Source organism: Lissotriton vulgaris, chromosome 3_2, assembly GCF_964263255.1.
Source record: "Lissotriton vulgaris chromosome 3_2, aLisVul1.2, whole genome shotgun sequence".
Classification (NCBI taxonomy): domain Eukaryota; kingdom Metazoa; phylum Chordata; class Amphibia; order Caudata; family Salamandridae; genus Lissotriton; species Lissotriton vulgaris.
In genome coordinates, this window is record NC_141690.1 from 142,877,928 (window position 1) to 142,894,799 (window position 16,872).

Below are 16,872 nucleotides of genomic sequence, written 5' to 3' on the forward strand. Positions count from 1 at the left end.
GAATTGCTGTTTGTACCCTTCACCTTTTCAATTATTCACATAAATTTGTGCTTCAATAAGTATACATCCATCTTGTATTGTTCTTTTTAAGTCAAAGTCTTGTTAAGATCACAGGAGGGGGAGAGAGCACACTGCCTCTTATCCCAGCACAGTTCACCCCATTGCATCCTAGTAAATGCAGTACGCTTACATTCAAAGTTGCTGTAGTCTTTCACCAAAGTTGGTGCAGATAGTGCTGTTATCTCTAGACAGGTGTTTCTGGGTTTAGCCCGTCATCAGTGTAGAGCAAAGAGTAATAAGGAGCAGAGAAAAGTCATCAGGGTTTGCTGAAATGGTGCCAAAGTCTTCACAGGTCACAGTACCTCTCCAAAGGCACACAGGTGCATCCCAGCTCGTCAGCTCGTTGGCTCAAGGGAGCCATTTGAACACAGGCTCTCTACTGATGACGGGCTAAACCCAGAAACACGTGTCTAGAGATAACAGCACTATCTGCACCAACTTTAGTGAAAGACTACAGCAACTTTGAAAGTAAGCATACTGCATTTACCAGGATGCAATGGGGTGAACTGTGCTGGGATGAGAGGCAGTGTGCCTGCTCCCCCCCTGGGTTCAAAAGGCTCCCTTGAGCCAACGAGCTGATGAGCTCTCCTGGGATGCACCTGTGTGCCTTTGGAGAGGTACTGTGACCTGTGAAGACTTTGGCACCAGTTCAGCAACCCCTGATGACTTTTCTCTGCTCCTAATTACTCTTTGCTCTCTACTTCTGACGGGGTAAACCCAGAAACACTTGTCTAGAGATAACAGCACTATCTGCACCAACTTTGGTAAAAGACTACAGCAACTTTGAAAGTAAGCGTACTGTATTTACCAGGATGCAATGGGGTGAACTGTGCTGGGATAAGAGGCAGTGTGCTCCCTCCCCCCCTCTTGTTAAGATCAATTCACGTTAAAATAAGGAATCATTTTGAAAAATAATTTAATATAAGCTACTGTTCAGAGCTTATGAGAATTTATTTTAGAATACATGAAAACTATTATGAGAAAGATTCCCTTGCAGGCATCTTTACCCGACAATGTACTAGATTACTAAGGCCTCCAAGGGTCTATTGAGTTCCCCACTCTCTTGTCTACTACTGTACAAAGAGGCACATTGAGATCTGAGAAATGACTAACCCAGATTGCTCGCTTTTAACATGCTACGAAAAGCAGGGACACAGAGATCCTCTGGTAGACCAATTTTGTCTTTGAATCGTAGCTTCTTAGAAAATACTTCAGTGGATATCACACACTTCCTACTCTCATTTGTACAAAACCTAACATCCTATGTGAAAGAAATTATTGGATTTATCTCCAAAATTCATAATATTCAGAAGTAAAGTGTCTTGATTTGTTTTGATCCTATTAAAATCTTTGCTTCCTTCACACTTCAGAATTACAAAAAAGTGCTTTGTTTTTTTTTCCTAACTGCTAAATGTGTGCAGTTCATTTACAGGTCTTTACATTAGCAGTTAAATTCCTGTGTGAGGTTCACAATGGAATACTCGCGTCCGGTTGCTAACCAGCTATCTGGAAGTAAGCAATTGTTCTCCCGATCCTTAAGAAAACAAATGCCGATCCCCTGGAGTTAAAGAACCTCCGTCCTATTTCCCCCCTTCATGCCCTGGCAAAATCCTGACGAACTCCATTAACACTGAGCTGATGAAGTATATTAACTCACAGTAAATCAAAGATTGCTCCCAGAATGGATTCCGTACCGTCTCAGTACAGAGTCTTCCCTCATTGCAGCTACTGACTGCATTCGGAATCAGGTAAACCAAGGGGGCTCTGTGGTGTTGCTTCTGCTTGATTTATTGGCAGTATTCGACACCGTCTCCCCAGTGCGCATGTTCGCAGGCTTGCAGGAAGTGGGGGTCACGGGAAAAGCCTTGCAGCTCCTCCAGTCCTTTCTAACTGATAGAAGGCACAGAGTTAGCTGTGGAGGCTTTACAACAAAAGCTTTAGCTCTCCCATGTGGGGTACCTCAGGGCTCTTCGCTCAGCCCTACTCTTTTTAACCTATATGTGACCCCTCTGGCTGAACTGGTGAGATCCTTCGGATTTCAGGTGCTCTACTACGCGGACGACACCCAAATCATTGTTTCTATATCAACGACCTGCATCTAGTTGCAGAAAAGTTCAATACATGTATGTCTAACATAATTTGTTGGATGAAGGGCAATTCTCTAAAGATTAATACTGACAAGACCGAGGTACTAGTGTTCGGACTACAGAATACCATCTGGTCTAAGGCCTGGTGGCCAGCCCCGGTTAAAACATCTAGAAATCTGGGGGTAATCTTTGATGCGGGTCTGACTTTTGATGCTCAAGTCAATCGTTCATATAGCACATGTTTATATATTCTAAGAACCCTCAGAAAGGCGCTTTCACTCATTCCCTCAGAACCACATTGGCCCACTATCATTGCTCTGATTACCTCTGGTCTCGATTATTGTAACGCTCTATACCTCAATATCACAAGCTGCTTCGCTGAACAAGCTCCAGGTAGTACAGAACGCTGCAGCAAGACTGATTTTAAACATTCCCAAAGATCAGTCTGTCAGAGAAGGGATCCGTTCTTTACATCGGCTCCCTATTAGGGACTGTATTTCATTTAAGAGCCTAAGTACGGTATATAAGACCATGCATAGCAATGAACCATTCCAACTCAAATCCTTGCTTCAACTGTATACTCCAGGGAGGACTTTGAGATCATCTATGCAATACAAACTGGTCTTGCCTAGATTTTACAGATCCAGATGGGGCGGCCGCTCCTTCGCGGTGGCCGCTGCCAAGCTCTGGAACTCACTCACCCCCCAGCGATTGCCAATGCAAGGAAACTCCTGAAAAGATGGTTATTCTCCTCTCAATTTGCTGTTGTGCTTCTCTCCCTTACCGTGTCTGCCTAGCACCTTGACACCTTTGGGTATAGTGCGCTTTATAAATGTTATCTTATCTTATTTTGTTGTGACACAGAAAAACCTACAGTGCTGTTTCACACTCCCTGTACCCCAACACGATTGTCATATAATTCACTCTACTTTTCTTTTTCTGACTACAAAGTGAGAAGAGCTTGTAAATACTTAACCAAATTAAAAAAAAATTGCCAGAAGACATAGACTGACATTTTATCTCTGTCTTGGAAGCACAGCAAATGTGATAAGATAAAAACAGATCTAAATTTATTGCTTGGACTTTCTAGACCCACCAAAAATAGACTCATGACCCACCAATGAGTCACAAGCATAGTTTGGGAAACACTGGCCTAGCATTTAGGTACAGGCATCATACATGTGATATGTTGAAGATCCGCTTGTTGTCTGAGATTGGACTGAAAAAATGGCAGAATACTTTGTGGAACAACTTAATGTAGATCTAAATCTATATGTTACCAGTAAAGGTCAGCTTCAACTGCTGGTATCTCTGAGCCAAGAGCTTACTAAAGGCCATGCTTGGATCGAAGACGATGGTGCACTGCTTGTGTTTTCCGCTGGCATGTTATGAGATGCCACACACACCATGTATGCTGTGCGTGCACCACCTGAATGTTCCTGGCTTCACTCATACAAGTGCTCTGTGAGCTCCCTTGAGTAAAAGGTGGCAGTGGTGGTATCATGGAATGCAGTGTTCCTTGAAAGATGTCAGACTTGCAGGGGCTTCTCCTGTAATGTCAGTTCCTATTAGTACCATACTAAAGGATGTATTTTCACATAAAGGGTGCTTTGTAATATATTAGCTCCCCCTATTTGTCATTATTGACAAGGGTGTTTTTTTATTATTCTTTTTTTTATTTACTCCTACCTGGGACCCTGTTAAGAAGACAGTTGTTTGGGTGTGGCCAAGTAAGATGGCTGAGCGGACGTGAGCCGCTTCAGCTCCGGACCCCGACGACTGCCACGTAGTGAATCCACAGCATGTAGTGAGCACTACTCTACATGCCTGCAGCCATCAGTGTCCAGGGATTTATCAGGAACCTTGAAAATGTCTGATCGTGAAGGACCGTGACTGGTAAATGCCCCTGAATCTGATGCGTCGGTTCTCCGAGGCCGTCTTCAAAATGGAGTTGCAGCGCAAACCGGATGCCCTACAGTCCTTCCTACCTGAGAGAGAATGGTGTCGGCGGAAAATGATCTTCACCGCAGATGGCGCTGAGACCCCCCGACCTTGCAGAGCTGCGGGAGGGTGCTGAAATCACCTACCTCATCCCGCGACCTCAGCAGACTCGTGGACGAGGTCTGGAATGCCTGCGGCTGAAACACAGAGGACCGGAGGAGCTGCGGAGCACTCAAAGATCTGAACGCGGTAACGGCAGACGGTGAGTGGGCAGCTTGAAACAAATTCCTCATGCGAGTCAGTCTCTTCCCCAATATCGGTTCTGCACATGGAGGGACTGGGGGATGGCGGCCTGTGAGCATTGTGCCTGACTTTAAGATGGCAGCAAAGCAGCTGGAAACATCGGCGTTTACCGCCTGCCTTATGACAGGACCAGGGGACAGACGGTACCCAGTGAGGCAGCTCCACCTGAAGATTAATTAGCTTCTTTGGGGCCAGACCACCTTGAGGCCACTACCATCCTGCTAGATCGTGCTTCTACCTGCCTGACTCTAATATGGCGACCAGACCCCACCACCCAGGAGAAGCCTGACATCAACACGTGGGGAGATCACACAGTCAATACCCGGTTTCTGATACCCACACACTAGAGTGATCCTGAGACATCTGATCACAAGCCTTGCTGGGCATTGCCCTTATGCCTCCTAAGAAAGTCCCAAACAAAGTTTCCCATTACTTTGCAGCATTGGAAAAGGACACCGCTTCATTGGAGACCGTCCACCTGCAAAACATGACACTTACACAGGAGGACCTGGTAGCCATCCAACGTGACTTCAAAGCGGAGGGGCCCGACCTGGAGTCGTTTGTCACAGGTCTATTTGCAGAGCTCCTGGCCCCTCAGCAACTGAAGCTTAAACTGGACTGGGTCCACCGCGTGGGGAACCTGCAGGCCGGAGAGCACAAAAGGCTGCGAGACATCTTGGTCAAGTTACACTCTTTTAAAACGAAGGAGGCCATCCTGACTGCAGCAAGGAAAAGGAAGGAGATGTCCTTTCAGGACTACAAATGTACCATCTATCAAGATCTAGCTCCCTCCACCTTGACACAACGTCAAACGATGAGACCGATCACCTCCAATTTGCGAGCTGAAGATATCCGCTATTGCTGGACATTTCCCTTTGGTCTCATGTTCAATTACCAAAACAAGACGCATCATGTGACAGATCTCTCCGATGTCCTTCGCATTCTAGCCTCCCCCTCCCAGAAGATGAACCACAGCAGGCTCCTCGGCGGATGCAGAAATGCCCCGGAGGGGATCCAGGTCCTGGCACACAGTCACGAAATCCCGATGATCCACCAATGGTCCTTACAAAGAAACCTGCTCTTCATAACCACCCAGACTTTCAGAATGCCCGACTTGGACACTCTCCCAGGAAGCGGTGCTGTGGAGTGCAGTGGAGGCCCCGGCACGACAGGCTGTCAGGCCTGTAACACATGGCACTGGGATTGACTACTGTGGACACTGAGGTTTTTATTTTTCTTCCCATTGAACTGCTCACTAGACACTATTGATTGGCAACCAGGGTGGTACGGGCCTTGTCCATGCTTCCCACAATTATTTTTTTGGGAAGAATTTCGAGCCGCAGACCCATTGGTCTTACATCTCCCAGTTTTGGGGGATGTTGGGGACTTTTTTTGGTGGGGGCTTGGGGTCCTGGTGGTGATCTATGGGTTTTAATGTTTGATCTTTCGGACTCTTTTAAGTTCAGCAGCGCAGCTTGGGGAGGGGCTGTGTACCTTGTGATTTCCAGTGAGGGAGGTCTCATCTTACTAGGGTCGGCCACAAATGCACACATAGGAGGGGCATGGTCCACATGGGGCGAGGGAAGGGTCAACCACTCCGATGGTTTCAGTAGCATCCTGGAACGTTAAGTGGCTGAACTCCCCCCAGAAGTGTCAGAAAATATGGAAGTATCTCACTGACCACAGGTTTGACGTGGTGGCCCTCCAGGAGACCCACCTCAAAAAATCTGACGACACTAGGCTCCGACATAAAGTGTAACCCTTAATATACAAGTCCTCTACTAGTACTAAACATAACGGAGTGGCGTTACTCTTTCATAGCACAACTGGGTTTCAACCTGAAGCCACTAAGTCAGACCGGGAAGGGAGGCTCATAATGGTCAAGGGGAGGCTTAGAGGCACACTCTGCATATTTATTTCTCTCTATGCTCCTAACTAGGGCCAGTCCACATTCCTTTCTAATGCACTCGATTTGTTGGGTGGATTTGGGGTAGGTCCTGTGATATTACTGGGTCACTTTAATTTGACTTGGCACGAAACGTTGGACAGCTCACACTCAAACCGGGCGTCAACTACTACTTTCTCCAAAGGGGCTAAACAGAAAATGCTCACACTAGGCCTATGCGACGCTTGGCGGTCACTCACACCACCGCCAAAGACTACACATACTATTCTCACGTTCATCAGACGTACTCCAGGAATGACTATATATTCATCTATATATTCATCAGACAGGCCTTGATAGGGCCGCTCCAGGTGTCACAGATATTGCCGATCTCAGTATCAGATCTCAGCCCGATCACCATTAGTCTATCCTGGAGTGGACCTAAATCTGGAACACCAAGGGTGGTACTTCCCGACGGCGCTCACATGGGACAAGGTCTTGCGGGTGGAACTAAGGGCTTACATCACTGAATTCTTTACACTCAACAATCCACAAGACACCTCCCCACCGAATAATTCGGACGCTTTCAAGTTGGTGCTGCGGGGGAAATGCATCCAACTCAACGCAACACTAAATAAACAAAGGGCGCAGGAACGTGTCACTCTTGAACAGGTGCTAGGGGTAGTTGAACAGTCACACAAAGCCACACCCACTCGGGCGCTGCAGCGGCAACTCACCGCGATTCAGGGCAAACTACGCTCCATCAACACTAACCGAGCGGAGTACACCCTTCTGAAGCTGCGACAAACATCCTTTGCCCAAGGCGATAAGGTGGGTCCTCATTTGACACATCAGCTCAGGGTGAAAAGGGAACCTGAATTCATTGGGGGCATCCTGGATTAGCGGGGCCAACTCACCCACACTGACACCACTAAAGCTAACATTTTTGGTGAATGCTACGGGAAGCTTTACCAAGGTACCACCCCGATATGAGCCTACAACAACAATACCTTGATTCTGTGACGCTCGCCCATGTTTCCCCTGTGACCGCCGAATCCCTGGATTCCCCTATCACTTTGGATGAGGTGAGAAAAGCTATCTCAAGTCTTAAGTTGCACAAAGCCCCCAGGCCAGACGGCCTCACGGCGCAATTTTTGCCTCCGAGCTCATCCCACACCTGACCTCATTATTCCATGCAATAGCGAAAGATGCCCGAGTATCTACCTCTATGGCTGAGGCAGGGATATCTGTAATTCCTAAACCCGGGAAGGACCCCAACTTTGTGGCTCGTATAGACCCATAGCTCTTCTCAAACTTGATGCGAAGCTCTATTCCGCGATCTTAGCAGCTAGATTGGAGAACCTGATGCCCGATCTGGGCCACCCTGACCAATCCGGTTTTATAATAGGAAGGCAAACACACGATAATATCAGACGCATCATTCCTCTGATTGAGGAGGTGTCTAAATGTAAGCTTCCAGCAATCCTGGTGGGCCTAGACGCGGAAAAGGCCTTCAACAGGGTCGACTGGTCGTTCCTCTTCCTAGCCATGCGGAAATTCGGCTTTGGAGACATATTCCTTAATATGATCAAGGCCAACTACCACCAACCAAAATCCTGGTTTATAGTCAACGGCTGTCCATCACTCCCCTTTGTTCTAAGCAGGGGCACCCGGCAGGCATGACCTCTCTCCCTCCTTTTATTTGCCCTCAGTATCGAACCCCTTGCAGCAAAATTCCAGCCAAACTAAGAGATTTGAGGTATCCGCTTCAGTGATATAGATCACAAGGCATCTCTCTTTGCGGATGACATCTTGCTCACACTTACGGAACCGGTCTCCTCACTCCGGGCGGTCCAGGGAGAACTGAAACATTTTGAACAGGTGGCGTGATTTATGGTAAATTTGTCCAAATCAACTATACTTAATCTCACACTTTCTGCTGCTGAGGTAACTAGATTGAGGAGCCAGATGACTTTACAATGGGTTAAACACTCTCTAGTTTATTTGGGGGTCCATCTTACGGCCAATATTGGGGGCCAACTACCCATCTTTGGTAACACCACTACAACAAGACTTCAAGAGATAGACTCCCCTCTACATCTCCTGGCTAGGATGGATTAACGTTGTTAAAATGTCAGTCTTACCAAAATTTGTATATCTTTTTCAAGCCCTGCCCATTGAACTTGACCGAGATCTATTTCCGCGCCTGCGTTCATTAGTCACCAAATTTAGTTGGTACGGAGGGAGGGCTTGCCTTCCTTTTCATGTACTGAGACGTCCAAGGAGCGGGGGGATTGGCCTTACCAGACTGCACTATATTATCAGGCCGCACAGTTAAGAGTGGTGACAGAATGGTCTGTGCGGGAGTCCGACAAGCATTGGCTAAACATGGACCGCTCGGTTGTGGGAAGATCTATCTGGGATGTCCTATGGAAACCCAAAAGGGACCAACCTGCAAATGCCTACATTAGCACCACCACCCGCACCACTCTGACAATCTGGGACCAGGTCACTTGGAGGTAGGGTTGGACCTCATTCCCCGCCCCTTTCACTCCAATCCATTTTAACCCGGCTTTTCCACCAGCCTTACGTGAAGGACCCTTCGACTTCTGGAGGGAGGGGGGATGACTAAAACTTTCAGATCTATTTCATAACTACGATGTTCTAACATTTGACAGTTGTAAAAGAGAATTTATGATCCCCCACAGCGAACACTATCATTACCTCCAGCCTAAACACTGGGTTACACTCCCACACATCAGAGAGGCGACCACTAGAGAGCTAACGGCCATGGAGAGGCTGGCGATCCACAAGGTAGGCACCTTGAGAGGCGCCATCTCCTCACTCTACGACATGCTGCTGACTACATTGCACACGCCCCGGGCACGCTACAAGTCCTTCTGGGAGCGGGTCTTGGGTCGGGACGTCACCGAGGAGGAGTGGAAACACATTTGGGGGATATCACTAAGCACAATAAATCGGTGGCCCTAAGGGAAGTCCACTACAAGATGCTGCTCGACTGGTATCTCTATCCTACTAAACTCCGACGAATCTTCCCTGACACCTCTGATCTCTGATGGCGGGGATGTGGTCTTCAGGGGGATTTTCGCCACATTTGGTAGGACTGCCCAGGTATTCGCCATTTTTGGGAATAAATCCTCTTACACCTCAAATATATGCTAGGTTACCCCATCCCAACTACCATGGAGGGGACTCTTCTGGGTACCAGGGACCCGGCATTGGAGCACCAAACAAAAGGCGATAAGGCGATCATGTGGGCGTGTCTAGGGGCGGCGAAACTCACAATAGCGGCTGAATGGAAAAAGAAAGACACACCAGCAACATCGATGTGGCATGCCCGCTTGTGGAGAATCCTCTTCATGGAGCGTCTGGCAGACATCTTTAGGGATAATTACAAGGCTTTCAAACAGAAATGGGGCCCACAAGTCACCTACTTATCCAGAGGCTTGCCCTCCGCAGTTTGTCCGCCTTCCGTGAGGGCTATGCACCTCTTCCACGTCTAATCTACCAAAAACTGGCATGTAGTAGGGATAACCCCTGCTACTTGATTAGCGGGAGCCTCACTTCGGTTACTCTGACCTACGGCAGCGGTTCTGCTTAACATTATTTCACTATGCACCACCATCACCCTCGGGAGGGGGAGGGGGAGTTGGGCGGGGAATTGATTGGAGTCTAGGTTCTTCCCTGAAGACCTTCCTCAGGGGTTTGTTGTTTCAAATCTAGCATCTTATACTTTGACCACGGGGAGTGGTATGACCTTAGGGCTGTATGAAACTGAGATCCAAATAGCTGAATGTTTTGCAACCCCGGGGCCTGCTCGCCCTACTGTACTCATACTGTTGCTGTGACTTTCTTTGATGCTTAATAAAAAGTATCTTGACAACAGAAAAAAAGAAGACAGTTGTCCTTTTTCAGGTATACGATTTTTTTTCACATAAACTAATCTGTGGAAGGTGACACTGTGGCAACTGGGAGGAGTCACCCATTCTTCGAGCAATAAGAGAAGGGACTCAACAGAACTTTGAATCATCCAACCCTGGGCACATGATTAGAATAACTTGATTTCCATTAAGAAATCAAAAATGGTGCCTTGCAGACAATACTCTTTAGAAAATCCACAGCAGGCAATCTCCATGGGCGTAGTTACCACCCTCCAACTCTAATGGGATATTCCCTAGTGAGATTACTTAGAGCTAGACATAATTGTAGCACTATAGACCATAATTAGAAAGTACTTAAGGAAGCCATGATTAAAACACATAAGGCATAAAGAAACAACAGAGAGAGGAACACAGAAGAAAGATTTATGCACACACATAGTGAAGATGTATGCTAAATGTGCAAAACCCTAATAAAGTAGTGTAGAGTACTGCCCACAGAGGCAGTAATTGGCGAGAAGGCTGGCAACAGACAAGCAATCACATTTCATAGGGACGCCTGTGATAATTTGGTAAGAAGTTAAATTTTTCCCAATGATCAAATCAAAACATTGTTTTTTCTGGTGTGCTAAACGCAAAGCATATAAACGTAATACCACCAGAAAATCTTATCATGTACCATAACACTAAAAATCAACACATCATGTTACCTGGATTTTACTGCTTTGTCTTACAGTGTCTCTTACTTTTGTCTTACAGTGTCCCTACCCTAAGATATATGTGCAGAGCACAATATCAATGGGCCATCCATTGCTCTGGGCATATATAATTTGTAAAAAGCTTATTATTAAAAATAAGGCAACCGTGTTTTTATTTCAAATTGGACAGAATTTATTTCACCTATGGGTTATGAGCTATTATTAATCGCTTGTTTGCTGAGGTACTTGGCATCACATTGGAAACAGGAAATTGTTGTTAAACATTGGCCACATGATATACATGTTGTTAAGACAGGGATCTGTCTTCTGTAAACAAACAGCTCAGAAACATGCTGCAGGGGAAGAAAGGATACATACTAAATTATGTTGGGACTGTAAAAGGTTTTTTAAAACAAGTCCCATCCCACATCAGATACAATACCAATGCACAGATGATACCAGGTGCACTAGTTGTAGTGCTTGAAGACGTCCTTTGAAGGGGATATGGACTCTATTCCTCGCCTATACAATAAGACAGGCATCTACTATGCAGCTGTTCTCCCGTCACAGCTCGTCCTTCTGACAGACATGAGGGCATCACCCTGAACTGCCTGGCCACCAATCCAAATCTATACACATTTGTCCTATGTTTAACATACCACCCTCTGAATGACATCTTACAATCTAGTCTGCATTACCCTTCTGATCATGATTCTATTGATCGTGAAATAGGCGGATTTCTCCATTGTAATCCTAATATTGTCTTATTCACTTTAATGTATGTTTGCTCTCTTCCAATATTCCTGATCACTTATGGCATAAGCAAGCTCCTCGTAACCATTAAATAATGTTTTTTGAAAGAAATCTAGGATTGCTTATGGATGAGAAATGACGTCCACACAGATTAATTTGCAAAAAAAATAAAAACTCCCTGTATTTATATATGGTAAACAAACATATTAAGCATTTTAGATATGTTTTGTGTATGCCTGTGTGAGTCTGCCTGCTCCCAGTTATTTACATTTAAGCCTTGGTTATTTCAATATTTGATGCACAGGTATGTAAAAATGTTGTGCATCATTAAATTCCCATTGTGTGTAATCAACCTAGGACAATATGATGTTCAGTTAACTGTTAAAAAGAACTTACTCTTCCGTAAGAGATTAAACTTCTGTGTATCTTCGTGGTTGATGATCTATTCAATGCACGCTCATTTGGCAATGATTTCTGATTACACAGACTATGAACATCACGTCTAAGGCATAGGGTCTCAAATGGAGCCTAATTACAAATATAAAATTCTCTTATTCACAGTTCAGAAATCTATTAACCTCAGTGTATCTCTAGATCAGAATAATATTCCGTAATCTCCAAGAAAATTCCAGTTTCTAGCAGGGTGGGCCAACGGGATCCGAAGAAAATGACCAACTTGTGGTCCACATCATAGTTGCACGATTTCTCAGGTACTGCTATCATGTTCCCACTGACATTGCGTCGTAGTGTTGAGTACTGAATATACATCTGCTGAACTCTGCACTTGCTTATTACAAAACATTTCATTAGCACAGCTCTCCACAACCAGTACCAATGGCAACCACACAGTGCAAGCAAACTTGAAATAGAATGTGTAAGACTGGGCACTGGTCACACATTCAGTACAGACCAGGTTCGCCACATAGCTAGCGAAAAATGCCCCATTTACTTACTGATAATCTTCATTACTTCGAGTATAGTCTTCCTTGCCACATGATTAACGTAGTGAGCTTCAGCTCCACACCAGAATCCCACAAAGCAAAAAAGTTAGCCTCCCATGCCTCCCATCTCTTCCCAATATGGCCGACCCATTACACCCTCGACCTCTATTAGAGGTGGGCCGGCCCAACCCTTAAGCCTGAAACTACCAAGCATAAACATGAAGCTGATAGCCAGACAGGGAGGGAGGGATCGGAATTCATGTTGTGAGGAAGACTATACTCGAAGTAATGAAGATTACCAGTAAGTAATGGGGGCTTTACCTCCTCGTAAGTCTTCCTCGCCACATGATTAATGTAGTGAGCACATACCAAAGCCAAGCGGGTTCATGGAAACTCACAAGAAACCAACGACAAGAAAAGGATGCCAACGAAACAGGCAAACTCAATAGACTAGACAAGTGGAATGACCACCCAAGAGAGAGGCAACCACAAGCAAGAAGAACCAGCTAGACAGATAGACACCCGGAGGGCCGAAAACCCAGACCCCCAGGACTCGCAGGGCCACCAGAATATCCACCCGAACCAACCACCGAAGGAGGACAGAGAAGGCACGGAACCAGACCGTATGGGGCCAAAAGCAACGACGCACATGCCCAGAACAGAAAGCAGCAAGCCGGTCCAAACATACCAAGACTGCCCAATGGACAGCCAAAATCGAGAGGGAAGCAAAAGCCCAGAAATCAGAACCAAAGAAACAGAGGGCAACCCAACCACAGTGACCCAACAAGAAGCCACAGCAGGAAGAGACGCAGTCCGATCGAAACACAGCAACAACGCACTGTGGACCACCAACAGCGAGAGAGTCAAATCCCCACGAGGACCGAAGCAGCGGAAACAGACGAAACAACACAGACTGGCAGGAGCCGCAAGAAAGGAATGAGGTGCAGAAAGGAACCAAGAACGCCAACCGAACAATAACAACAATAAAGGTCACAAAAACCCCACCAGCAAGGAGATAACCAGGCGGGACACGGACCCCAGTCGCACAAAGGACCCTCCGGAAGGGAGCGTGACACCAATGAGAGAACACAGGCAGGCACAATGCAAAGGGGCCAACCCACAAACCCCCCGGAGAACAAGGCAGTGAAAAAACAAAAAACGCCCAGAACAGAAACAAGAAGCCCCCGCAGGGCAAGGGCAAACCCTAGACAAACCAAGGAATGGGCAACAGAAGTCAGACGAGACCCCGCCAGCAGCGGGACCAATCGACCCGGCACTGACGGAACCCAAGCATGCCCCACAGACTGGGATAAGCCGCAACCACCCGGCAGGGGGACACCAGAAAAGGAAGACCACAGGCCACACCCGCAGTCAAGGTGGAAAAGGGAGCAGAGCACCCAACTCATGACCAAAAGGAAGGGGAAGAGAATGGACACCACCAACCCAGACAGGATCGAAACCGTGGAGACAAAACCACCGGCAGAATGGGAGTGGGACAAGGGAAAACACACTCATAGGTACAGGTAAAGATGAGAGCGACCCAGAACCCAGGATGACCCAGAAGCACGTGAGAACCGCAGAGGGGACGAGCTCCCAAGAGAAGGACAATGCAAAGCACCGCCAGCCAACAAGGCACAAGGACCCCCGACACACACTCTGAGGGCAATCCAGGGCCCCAACCCAAAGCCAGGAGGCTAGAGGAAAAACCAAGGAGGACCACCAGGAACAGGAAGAGCCCCAAGACCCCACCTGAACAGGCCCCCCCGGAGGGGAGCCAGGAAGACTGACAAGATCGACAACGGAGTGGTGCGGCAGTAGGCAGGACCCAAAGAACCTCCACAGAGGCCACCCAAGACATACGGAGAGGCCACAAGCGGCCCCCCAGAGAGACCCAATGGCCAGAAGCCGAGGACAAGCCTGATACGGGCAAGAGGCAGAGCAGCCGTATGAAGAGCCAAGAATCCGGACGAGAAAAGGGAGGCACCATGGCAGCGGTCCCGAACAGGAGAGTGCAAGCCCAAAGGAGCAGAAGCTAAAAGCCCACAAGAAGACCACAGAAGCAGCCCAGAGAAGTACAGACATGAGGCAAAAGAAGCCCAGTCCCAGCAGACCCGGAGCCGCCAACAACTCCCAGGAGGACGCCCAACCAGGGACCAACCAGGCCAGACCCGCACCCCAAGGAGAGCAGACGGGAACAGGAGCCTACAGGACGAAAGGACCCTAGACCCAAAGCCCGGAAGGGAAGAAGGAGTCAGGGACAAACACAGCCAACAAACAAAGCCATGGCCCCGCAAAACACCCCAAATGCTTCAGTAAAACAGCAGGACAGGAACTCACAACTGCAAAGGAATGAATGAACATCAACCATATCGGGAACCTATGCAAGCAGTGGCAGGACATCAAACCCTGCCCTGCGGGAGCCTGTGCACCCGAGGCACACAATTTACCAGCGAGCCATAGCCCGACGTAGAAAACACCCAGAGGGGCCCAACGCAGTGACAAGCATAGCACGTAACAGTGCACACAAGACCCCTGGATGCAGCAGCAAAGAAATCACTACACCGCACCACAAACATAGCCAGAACTGACCAGCAGGCAAAAAATAAATAAAGCGTCCAAGAAACGCAGAACACAGAGGACCTAACCAGAAAGAGAGAAGTTCAGATTCACAAGATGTTGAGCGAGACCGTCGAGACTCGAAATGGCTACCCCATCCCTCGATGACCGCTCCAGCCAGAAGGCCACATCCCCTCTCAACTCCCCATACATGCGCAGTTACTTAAGAAAGTAGCACTGCCGTTAGGCCCAACTGAGAAATCCACAACCACAGAAACACTAGGAAATTAACACATAACCATAGCCATCAGAGTCCGAGACCATAACCACTAGGCCACAGAGACTCCACGCAAAGAAGCAGGCCCAACAGCACCAGGCACAAAGGGGGAAACCAACTTACCTAGAGTGGGAAAAAATCAATCACAAACCTCCCAGAGAGCAGCCAGGCAAATACAGACATAATCTGTTGTCTGAAACCTCCAGGAATAGCCCAACCCACACCCACAGTACGGTGCACGCTTAGTATAGGAATGGGAGTCAGTGACGCTGCGGGAGAACCATGTGGGTGCATGGATAGCAAGTCCACCAAAACTTGAACAGTAGAGGCTACGAGCCATAAGGCGACAGTACCATAATGCACACCGTACGATCAAGATTCAGTACAAATCCCACCACGGACTGGTCGCAACAACAAACAGGCTCAGACAAGCCACACGCCGTCGGCCAGAGGGAAGGGAGAGCATGCAGCAACCTCCGGGACAGGGGCCCCCTGAGGCAACGGCAGAAGCCCACAACATCAGCCGGGCAAGCAAGGTAAGCCCCCACAGCTGAGCCCACCCGCGCAGGGGCCGCAACATGAGAAACCCCCAGAGCCCGTAAAGCCAGCGCAGAACGCCACAAGACGTGGGGGAGGGGCGAGAGCCTTAGGACGCCCACCGTCGCTCTTTTATTTACATTTTTTTTTATTAATGTGCACTTCGAGAGACCCATGAAAGCATGGCGGAGGCAGGTATCACAGCTAGAGGGGGGTAGTTAGCCCGCAGTGCCCTTAACAGGACTCAAGCAAACCCTGGTCCTGGTACAAACATGAGCCGCCAGATATCAGACATAGGGAAGGAGACCTGTGCGTGAGCATCCCGCAACCCGAAATGTGACAAAATCAGCAGCAGGCCGAAACGGGCCGAGGCCGGAACCAGTCTGCTAGGGTGGTACGGAGCGGAACGCCAGCAACAACATAAGGAAGCCGCAGCCACCCTGGGAGCAGGGCGGAAACATACCCCGCCAGAGCCTGCGGTGCCGGCCTGCCAGATAGCAGAGCCCAAACCCCGAGCCTGCTAAAGCAGGGCATAAAGCCACAAGGGAGGGAGTGCAGGGCAGAAGAAAACCCCAAGAGCCCGCAACCCCTAGAGCCCGCTAGAGCAGAGCGCAAAAGATTAGGGCGAGGGACAGAAGGTGGGGGAACCAGTCCATAAGCTGGCTAGAGCAGGCCCCCCCCAGGGCCCTGGGACCTGCTGGAGCAGGACCTCGCCCCAACTTACCTGAAAACACACTCTGGAGAATCTGCAGCGTAGAACCAAAAAAACAGGCTGAAGGGTTGGGCCGGCCCGCCTCTTATAGAGGTCAAGGGTGTAATGGGTCAGCCATTTGGGAAGGAATGGGAGGCATGGGATGCTAACTTTTTTGCTTTAGAGGGTTCTGGTGTGGAGCTGAAGCTTACTTCAATAATCATGTGGCGAGGAAGACGTACGA